Source organism: Neovison vison, chromosome 1 (genome assembly GCF_020171115.1).
Source record: "Neovison vison isolate M4711 chromosome 1, ASM_NN_V1, whole genome shotgun sequence".
In the NCBI taxonomy this organism is placed as follows: domain Eukaryota; kingdom Metazoa; phylum Chordata; class Mammalia; order Carnivora; family Mustelidae; genus Neogale; species Neogale vison.
In genome coordinates this window covers 163980984-163992229 of record NC_058091.1, presented here as the reverse complement: position 1 = coordinate 163992229, position 11246 = coordinate 163980984, and the positions used below count along the sequence as shown (strand labels likewise).

Here is an 11246-nt window from a genome sequence, read left to right as displayed (position 1 = left end):
AGCCTCTGCCTTTGGCTCAGATCCTGATCCCAGGGTCCTGGGATCGAGCCCCACATCAGGCTCTCTGCTCAGCAGGGAGCCTGCTTCCTCCTCTCTCTATCTGTCTGCCTCTCTGCCGTCTTGTGATTTGTCAAATAAATGAATAAAATCTTTAAAAAATCTATCTATGAAAAACCCACAGTGAATATCATTCTCAATGGAGAAATTCTGGCCACCTTCCCTTTGAGATCAGGAACACAACAAGGATGCCCACTCTCACCACTCTTGTTCAACATAGTAATAGAAATCCTAGCAGCATCAATCAGTCAAAAAAATAAAAGGTATTCCAATTTGCAATGAGGAAGTCAAATTCTTTCTCTTTGCAGATGACATAATACTTTATATGGAAAACCCAAAAGACTCCACCCCCCATTTATTAGCACTCATATAGCAATTGAGTAATGTGGCAGGATACAAAATCAATGCACAGAAATTAGTTCCTTTCTTATAAAATAACAATGAAAATATAGAAAGGGAAATTAGAGAATTGATCCCATTTACTATAGCACCACAAAGCATAAGATACCTGGGAATAAACCAGTATTCTGGTCGATCTGTTGGAATGATATGTACCCAAGGAACTACAGAGTACTCATGAAAAAAATTGAAGAAGAAACAAAAAGATGACAAAAAGATGGAAAAACATTCCATGCTCTTGGATCAGAAGAATAAACATTGTTAAAAGGTCTGTACTTACAGAATAATATATACTTTCAATACCATTCTGATCAAAATTCCTGATCAAAATTCCAGTAGCATTTTTAAACTGCTGGAGCAAACAATCCTAAAATTTGCATGGAACCAGAAAAGATCCTGAATTGCTAAGGAAATGTTGAAAAAAGAAAAACAAGTCGGGAGCATCACATTGCCTGATTTCAAGCTTTACTACACAATTGTGATCACCAAGACAGCAGAGTACTGGCACAAAACCAGACACATAGAACAACGGAATACAGTATAGAGTCCAGATATGGTCCCACAACACTATGATCAAATAATCCTTGACAAAGCCGGAAAAATATCCAGTAGAAAAGACAGTCGCTTCAATAAATGGTGCTTGGAAAATTAGACAGCTAGGAATAGAAGAATGAAACTCAGCAATTTTCTTATGCTGTACACAAAGATAAACTCAAAAGGGATGAAAGACCTCAACGTTATACGGGAATATATCAAAATCCTAGAGGAAAACATAGGCAGTAACCTTTTCAACATTGGCCACAGCAATGTTTTTCAAGATACGTCTCCAAAGGCAAAGGACACAAAAGTGAAAATGGACTTTTGGGACTTCATCAAGATCAAAAGCTTCTGCACAGCAAAGGAAACAGTCAACAAAACAAAGAGGCAACCCACGGAATGGGAGAAGATATTTGCAAATAACACTACAAAGGGCTGATATCCAAGATCTATAAAGAACTCCTCAAACTCAACACACACAAAACAGAGAATTGTTAAAAAAATGGGCAGAAGATATGAACAGATAATTCTCCATAGGAGATGTACCAATGGCTAACAGACACATGAAAAAAATGTTCATCATCACTAGCCATCAGGCAAATTCAAAACAAAACCACAGTGAGATACCACTTTTCACCAGGTAGAATGGTCAAAATCCATGAACAGGAAACTACATGTATTGGAGAATATGTGGAGAAAGGGGAATGCTCTTACACTTTTGGTGGGAATGCAAGTTGGTGCAGCCACTTTGCAAAACAGTGTGGTGATTCCTTAAGAAATTAAAAATAGAGCTACCATATGACCCAACCTTTGAACTACTGAGTATTTTTCACAAAGATACCAATGTAGTGTAAAGGAGGGCCTTCTGTATCCTAGTGTTCACAGCAACAATGGCCACAATCACCAAACTGTGGATAGAGTTGAGATGCCCATCAACAGACAAATGGAAAAGAAGATACGGTCCATATATACAATGGACTATTATGCCTCCATCAGAAGGGTTGAATACCCAACTTTTTTTTATCAACATCGACGGGACTGGAGATTAAGCTGAGTGAAATAAGTCAAGCAGATAAAGTCAATTATATGGTTTCACTTACTTGTGGAGCATAAGGAATAACATGGAGGACATTAGGAGAAGGGATGGAAAAGTGAATTGGGACAAATCAGAGGGGGAGACAAACCATGATAGACTGTGGACTCTGTGAAACAAACGGAGGGTTTTGGAAGGGAGGGGGTGGAAGGAACTGTGAGCCTCGTGGTGGATATTAGGAGGGTTGTATTGCATGGAGCATGAGGTGTGGTGCATAAACAATGGATCTTGGAGCTCCCGGGGGACAAGATGGCGGGGAAGTAGGAGGAGGCGCCTTTTCAGCCTGTATCCCAAAGAGAGCTGATTACCTACCGAAGAACTCCAATCACCTATGAAATCAGCCTGAGATCAGAATTATACACGTCTGGATCTCTACAGGGGCAGAAGACGCCAGTGGGCAGACCCCAAGATGCCTGCGCCAAACTCTCCCCGAGAGAGGTGCGTGGAAGGCCCAGCCTGGTGCTTTCAGACCTGCACCCCATCCTCAGAGCCTGAGACCCCGGCCCGATACACAGTCTCCCTGAAATTGGTGCGCACAAGCCAGGCACTCTTAGACCCAGAGAGACCAGGCACTCACAGCCCGGGCCAGTGGGAAAATCTCAGTGTGTGATTGCTGCTTGGAACCTCTCTGGCAGTCTGGAGCTGCCCAGACAGCCGCCACTGCCTTGGCTTTGGGTACAAGCAAAAGATCCTGCATCCCCAGGGACCATGACTTGGAACCTGCTCTGCCAGAGGCCAAGGGGGAACTTATTTAGGCTCTGCAGCCAGACTGAGGCTTCTCTCTGAGAGGGAGATCAGGGTGCAGTTTGTTTTCCTCTAAAACTACAAAAACCATCAAAAGCTGTCAAAGTGAAAGAGAGAAAAAAAAAAGTGAACAAACATAAAAACCGCCAGAGAACAAAAGCCTGAAAAAAAAAAAAGTTTCCTCAGAGCCCACCCCCTTGAGGGGGGGGCGGGAGGACTTAACTCAGGGAACATCATTGAATAAAAACCCACGTGGCAGGCCCCTCCCCCAGAAAACAAGCCAAGAAAGAAAAAAAGAAGGGAAAAAAAAGGACTACAAGAGAACAACCTCTACTTCATAGGGAAACTTATTTTTCACTCGTTCCCACTATTCTGGTTTGTGTGTGTGTGTGTGTGTGTGTGTGTGTGTACACATTTAGTTTTATTGTAACAAAGCAACTTGTACACTATTAACGTTTAAAACTGAGCATCATCTTTCCTTTCCAGTGAAACAAAAAGAAAATTTTAAAAATAAACAGGAACAAAATTACAATAGAGAATGTCAATTCCAAATAAGATCCTACAAGTTCTGCTGATTCTCCCATCAAGTGGCAGGGCTCAAGTCATCATTAGGAGAGAGCTTTATTTTATTTTATTTTATTTTATTATTTTTTTTGAGAGAGCTTTATTTTAAAAGTGTCATCTTAAACTGCAAGGATGTCTGTTAAACATCACAATTAAACATGCCAAAGGAGAAGCCATGTTGTCAAAATGCCCACTTAACCCACCCAAACATCTCAAACCCACCCTTTGCTGACCTTCTATAGCCACATTTTTTAAAAGTTTTTTTAAAAATTTTTTTTAAACAAGAGAAAGTAGACAGGTACATGTTGGTAAATGCTAACTGTCCATACACACATAGAGACACAGTGTAATCTCTGAGCCCAATATACAGAGAAAGGAGGAAAAAAGCTAGAATTCTATGCACTACTACACAGGGGCCTAGCACCCTCCAGCTTCCAGCAGAGCTAAGGGAGCAGTAGGTTTTTCTTTTTTCCCACAGAGCACGGTGCTGTTGATTCCATGGAGTTTTTCTTTGTTGAGACAGGAAGGGACAAAAATGAATTTGGAACCAAAAGGGGTAGAGATTCTTTTCCCACTGTATTCTCCTCAAGGTATTTACCCCCCAAATAAGCTGAGAACCATGGTATAAAGAGAGAGAAGAAGGAGACTTCAAAAAAAACAGGGCAAATGAGCACGAGAGGAGAAAAGAAAAAGAAAAAGAAAAAGAAAAAGACGGCAACTTGCTCCCAGGGACTGAGGAAAATTAAAAAAAGGAAGGTTGGAATCCATCAGTGTTCCATTAGTTATCTTCTCCTTCATCCTCCTCTCTTTCCTCCCCCTCATCATCATCTTCATCTTCACCTTCATCCTCATCTCCTTCTTCATCAATATCTTCCAATCCTTCTTCTTCTTCATCATCATCATCCTCTTCTCCTTCCCCTTCTTCGTCATCCATATCGGGAACCAAGTAGTACTGTAATGGATCTGGCCAAATATCATCTTTGATGACTTATCCTAACTCATCTGCACCTGCATCAGAATGGTCAGTAAACCAGGTGAAGAAGCTCTCTGGTTCCTCATGCTGTCTCTTCCTGCTGGCTTTATTCTGTGTTTGACTTGAATGTTTCGTCAAATCCTTTCCAGATTTCCATTTTATTTCAGTGGACTTTGAAGATGGATCACCACTCTCATTCAGATGAAATTCTTTGGAGAGAACTTTATATTCGAAGTAAGGGTTTTCATCAAAATAAAAATCTATTCTGTAACCTTATTTAGTATCTTCAGATTCTGTCACTTCAACTCTTGTCAAATAATGCAACACCTCTTCATCCTCCTCCCCAATCAGTGCAGACACTTGTGGATGGTTAATAAATGTTGTTACCCAAAAATTGGGGATTTTGGCGATCAATTCCGACCTCTTCTGAAAAAATAGTTGGCGGAGTTTGTTATATTTCTGTTCTACTTTCAAAATCTCCTCACTGGCTTGTTCATTAAGTCTGTCTATTTCATTTTGTACTTCATCAATATGTTCAATTGCTTCTTGCTGTTCTTTTTCACCTTTATGCAAGTGCTGAGATGGTGACGAATGCCCTGGCTTGAGGGCAGGAGGCTGTCTCGGTTTCTTTGTTTGAGGCAGGAGTGAAGACTGGCGTTTGGGGGCCATGTTGTGAGGAAACTCGAGGAAACCAGGAGAAAGGCACGTCTGGAAGCACTGATTCCCATTTTTTTTATACATAGGTAATTTTTTAAACATATTTACCATCACAGCGAGCTGTACAGTATATCAAATTCCATAATAACTTGAACATTTTTATACATACACCTATGTTTTTCTTTTGCATTTCTATTTTTTGAATTCATTTTTTAAAATTTTAGTTTAGTTTAGTCTAGTTTATTCCTTTATATTTTTATCTTCTAATATTTATACAAAGTTAAACTTCAAAGTAATCTCCTTTCCCCAATCGATGCTACCCCTATAGATAAACCAATTTTTTTTCAAATTATTTATTTTCAGAAAAACAGTATTCATTATTTTTTTAACCACACCCAGTGCTTCATACAATCCGTTCCCTCTATAATACCCACGACCTGGTACCCCAACCTCCCAGGCCCCGCCTCTTCAAATCCCTCAGATTGTTTTTCAGAGTCCATAGTCTCTCGTGATTCACCTCCCCTTCCAATTTACCCCAACTCCCTTCTACTCTCTAACACCCCTTGTCTTCCATGATATTTGTTATGCTCCACAACTAAGTGAAACCATATGATAATTCACTCTCTCTGCATGACTTATTTCACTCAGCATCATCTCTTACAGTCCCGTCCATGTTGCTACAAAAGTTGCGTATTCATCCTTTCTGATGGAGGCATAACTGCATAGTGTATATGGACCACATCTTCCTTATCCATTCATCTGTTGAAGGGCATCTTGGTTCTTTCCATAGTTTGGCGACCGTGGCCATTGCTGCTATAAACATTGAGGTACAGATGGCCCTTCTTTTCACGACATCTATATCCTTGGGGTAAATACGCAGGAGTGCAATTGCAGGGTCATGGGGAAACTCTATTTTTAATTTCTTGAGGAATCTACACACTGTTCTCCAGAGAGACTGCACCAACTTGCATTTCCACCAACAGTGGAAAAGGGTTCCCCTTTCTCCACATCCTCTCCAACACATGTTGTTTCCTTTTTGTTAATTTTGGCCATTCTAACAGGTGTAAGGTGATATCTCAATGTGGTTTTAATTTGAATCTCCCTGAGGGCTAATGATGATGAACATTTTTTCATGTGTCTGATAGCCATTTGTATGTCTTGATTGGAGAAGTGTCTATTCATATCTTCTGCCCATTTTTTGATATGTTTGCCTGTTTTGTGTGTGTTGAGATTAAGGAGTTCATTATAGATCCTGGATAACAACCTTTTGTCTGTATTGTCATTTGCAAATATCTTCTCCCATTCCGTGGGTTGCCTCTAGGTTTTTTTGACTGTTTCCTTTGCTGTGCAGAAGCTTTTGATTTTGATAAAGTCCCAAAAGTTCATGTTTGCTTTTGTTTCCTTTGCCTTTGGAGACATATCTTGAAAGAAGTTGCTGTGGCTGATATAGAAGAGAATACTGCCTATGTTCTCCTCTAGGATTCTGATGGATTCCTGTCTCACGTTGAGGTCTTTTATCCATTTTGAGTTTATCTTTGTGTAGGGTGTAAGAGAATGGTTGAATTTCATTCTTCTACATATAGCAGTCCAGTTTTCCCAGCACCATTTATTGAAGAGACTGTCTTTTTTCCACTGTGTATTTTTCCCTGTTTTGTCAAAGATTAAGTGACCATAGAGTTGAGGGTCCATATATGGGCTCTCTACTCTATTCCACTGGTCTATGTGTCTGTTTTTATGCCAGTACCATGCTGTCTTGGTGATCACAACTTTGTAATACAGCTTGAAATCAATAACGTGATGCCGCCAGTTTTATTTTTGTTTTTCAACATTTCCTTAGCGATTCGGGGTCTCTTCTGATTCCATACAAATTTCAGGATTATTTGCTCCAGCTCTTTGAAGAATGCCGATGGAATTTTGATCGCAATGGCATTAAAAGCATAGATTGCTCTAGGCAGTATAGACATTTTTTTTCAATTTATTTATTTTCAGAAAAACAGTATTCATTATTTTTTCACCACACCCAGTGCTCCATGCAAGCCGTGTCCTCTATAATACCCACCACCTGGTACCCCAACCTCCCACACCCCTGCCACAGATTGGACTCTGCCAACAGATTGTTTTTCAGAGTCCATAGTCTCTCATGGTTCACCTCCCCTTCCAATATACCCAAATTCCCTACTGCTCTCTAACGCCCCTTGTCCTCCATGCTCTTTGTTATGCTCCACAAATAAGTGAAACCATATGATAATTGACTCTCTCAGCTTGACTTATTTCACTCAGCATAATCTCTTACAGTCTTGTCCATGTTGCTACAAAAGCTGGGTATTCATCCTTTCTGAAGGAGGCATAATAATCCATAGTGTATTAGGACCACATCTTCCTTATCCATTCATCCGTTGAAGGGCATCTTGGTTTTTTCCATAGTTTGGCGACTGTGGCCATTGCTGCTATAAACATTGGGGTAGAGATGGCCCTTCTTTTCACGACATCTGTGTCTTTGGGGTAAATACCCAGGAGTGCAATTGCAGGGTCATAGGGAAGCTCTATTTTTAATTTCATGAGGAATCTACACACTGTTCTCCAGAGAGACTGCACCAACTTGCATTCCCACCAACAGTGTAAGAGGGTTCCCCTTTCTCCACATCCCCTCCAACACATGTTGTTTCCTGTTTTGTTAATTTTGGCCATTCTAACTGGTGTAAGGTGATATCTCAATGTGGTTTTAATTTGAATCTCCCTGAGGGCTAATGATGATGAGCATTTGTCTTGATTGGAGAAGTGTCTGTTCATATCTTCTGCCCATTTTTTGATGTGTTTGCCTGTTTCGTGTGGGTTGAGTTTGAGGAGTTCATTATATCCTGGATATCAACCTTTTGTCTGTACTGTCATTTGCAAATATCTTCTCCCATTCCGTGGGTTGCCTCTTTGTTTTTTTGACTGTTTCCTTTGCTGTGCAGAAGCTTTTGATTTTGATGAAGTCACAGAAGTTTGTTTTCGCTTTTGTTTCCTTTGCCTTTGGAGACATATCTTGAAAGAAGTTGCTGTGGCTGATATGAAAGAGATTACTGCCTATGTTCTCCTCTAAGATTCTGATGTATCAACCAGGAGTTCAAAGAAGAACTGAAACAATTCATGGAAACCAATGAGAATGAAGACAGTTCGGTCCAAAACCTATGGGATACAGCAAAGGTGGTCCAAAGGGGAAAATATATACCCATCCAAGCCTCGCTCAAAAAAATTGAAAAATCCAGAACACACCAGCTGTCTCTACACCTTAAAGAACTGGAGGATCAACAAAAGAATAGACATTTTAACAATGTTTATTCTTCTGATCCAAGAGCATGGAATGGTCTTCTATCTATTTGTGTCTTCTTCAATTTCTTTCATGAGTGTTCTGTAGTTCCTCAAGTACAGATCCTTTACCTCTTTAGTTAGGTTTATTCCCAGGTATCTTATGGTTCTTGGTGCTAGAGTAAATGGAATCGATTCTCTAATTTCCCTTACTGTATTTTCATTGTTAGTGTATAAAAAAGCCACTGATTTCTCCACATTGACTTTGTATCCTGCCACATTGCTGAAATGCTGTATGAGTTCTAGTAGTTTGGGGGTGGAGTCTTTTGGGTTTTCCATATAGAGAATCATGTCATCTGCAAATAGAGAGTTTGACTTCTTCATTACCAATTTGGATACCTTTTATTTCTCTCTGTTGTCTGATCACTGTTGTTAGGACTTCTAATACTATGTTGAACAAGAGTGGTGAAAGTGGGCATCCTTGTCTTGTTCCTGATCACAATGGGAAGGCTGCAAGCTTTTTCCCATTGAGGATGATATTTGCTGTGGGTCTTTCATGGATAGATTTGATGAGGTTCAGGAATGTTCCCTCTATCCCTATACTTTGAAGCGTTTTAATCAGGAACGGATGCTGGATTTTGTCAAATGCCTTTTCTGCATCAATTGAGTGGACTATGTTGTTCTTCTCTCTTCTCATATTAATTTGTTGTATCACATTGATTGATTTGCGAATGTTGAACCATCCTTGTAGCCCAGGGATGAATCCCACCTGATCATGGTGGATACACTTTTTAATGTGCTGTTGGATCCTGTTGGCTAGGATCTTGTTGAGAATCTTAGCATCCATATTAATCAGTGATATTGGTCTGAAATTCTCCTTTTTGGTAGGATCCTTGCCTGGTTTGGGGATCAGGGTAATGCTGGCTTGATAGAAAGAGTCTGGAAGTTTTCCTTCTGCTTCAATTTTTTGAAACAGCTTCAAGAGAATAGGTGTTATTTCTTCTTTGAAGGTTTGGTAGAATTCCCCAGGGAATCCGTCAGGTCCTGGGCTCTTGTTTTTTGGGAGGTTTTTGATCACTGCTTCAATCTCGTTATTAGATATCAGTCTATTCAGGTTGTCGATTTCTTTCTGGTTCAATTTTGGTAGTTTATATTTTTCCAGGAATGCATCCATTTCGTCTAGGTTGCTAAGCTTATTGGCATATAACTGTTCCTAATAACTTCTGATGATTGTTTCTACTTCCTTGGCGTTAGTTGTGATCTCTCCCTTTTCATTCTTAATTTTATGAATTTGGGATTTCTCTCTTTTGTTTCAGATTAGTGTAGCCAGTGGCTTATCAATCTTATTGATTCTTTCAAAAAACCAGCTTCTAGTTTCATTGATATGTTCTACTTTATCTCTGGTTTCTCCCTCATTGATCTCAGCTCTAATCTTGATGATTTCCCTTCTTATGTGTGGAGTTGGTTTGATTTGTTGTTGATCCTCCAGTTCTTTAAGGTGTAGAGACAGCTGGTGTGTTCTGGATTTTTCAATTTTTTTGAGCAAGGCTTGGATGGCTATATATTTTCCCCTTAGGACCGCCTTTGCTGTATCCCATAGATTTTGGACCAAAGTGTCTTCAATCTCATTGGTTTCCATGAAATGTTTCAGTTCTTCTTTGATCTCCTGGTTGATCCAAGCATTCTTAAGCAAGTGTTTGAGTTCCTTCGGAACTTTTCCTTGTGATTGAGCTCCAGTTTCAGAGCATTGTGATCTGAGAATATGCAGGGAATCATCTCAGTCTTTTGGTATCGGTTGAGTCCTGATTTGTGACCCAGTATGTGGTCTATTCTGGAGAAGGTTCCGTGTGCACTTGAGAAGAATGAGTATTCTTCTGTTTTAGGGTGGAATGTTCTGTATATATCTTTGAGGTCCATCTGGTCCAATGTGTCATTCAATGCTCTTGTTTCTTTATTGATTTTCTACTTCGATGATCTGTCTAATTCTGAAAGAGGTGTGTTAAGATCTCCTACGTTTAGTGTATTCATATCAATATGACTCTTTATCTTGATTAACAGTTTTCTTAAGTAATTGGCTGCTCCCATATTGGGAGCATAGATATTTACAATTGTTAGATCATCTTGGTGGATAGTCCCTTTAAGGATTATGTAGTGTCCTTCTGTATCTCTGACTACAGTCTTATTTTGAAGTCTAGTTTATCTGACGTGTGCCCGACCCACAGCCGCCTCTGAAAAGAGGTGCGCGCAAGCTGGGCACTCCCAGCCCGGGCCGGCGGCAAAATCTCAGTGTGCGATCGCTGCTTGGAACCTCTCTGGCCGTCAGGAGCTCCCAGATAGCCGCCACTGCCTTGTCTTTGGGGACGAGCAAAATATCCTGCGCCCCCAGTGTCTTTAACTTGGAACCTGCACTGCCAGCGTCCAAGGGGGAAATTATTCAGCTTCTGCACCCAGACTGAGGCTTCTCTCTGAGACGGAGATCAGGAAGTGTTCCAGGGTGCACCTTGACTGCACCAGAGTTGATACTTCCAGGTACATCTGTCCAGTCTTCTGCCACCAAAATGACTAGGAGGAGGAATGCCCAACAGAAGAAAAATAGAGAGGATGGACCTTCTGCAACAGAGCTAACGGCTATCAATATATAGACAATATGTCGGAAAGAGAATTTAGGCTAACAATTATCCAGGCAAGAGCTAGGTTGGAGAAAGCCATGGATGACCAAACAGAATTGATTAGGGCCGAACTGAAAGCGACCAGACAGGATGTTCACAATGTTAGGGCGGAGCTTAAAGCTACCAGGGAGGAGGTCCACAATGCTCTCAATGAGTTCCAATCCAATCTAAACTCTCTCAAAGCTAGGGTAACTGAGACAGAAGATAGAATTAATGATCTGGAAGACAAACAGATAGAGAGAAAGGATCAGGAGGAAGCCTG

General features: G+C 40.5%; 1 pseudogene; it reads right to left on the bottom strand.

Annotated features, from left to right (window-relative positions):
* Positions 1 to 4033: 4033 nt before the first annotated feature.
* LOC122900632 lies at positions 4034 to 5051 on the bottom strand (annotated as a pseudogene).
* Between the last annotated feature and the right edge of the window lie 6195 nt (positions 5052 to 11246).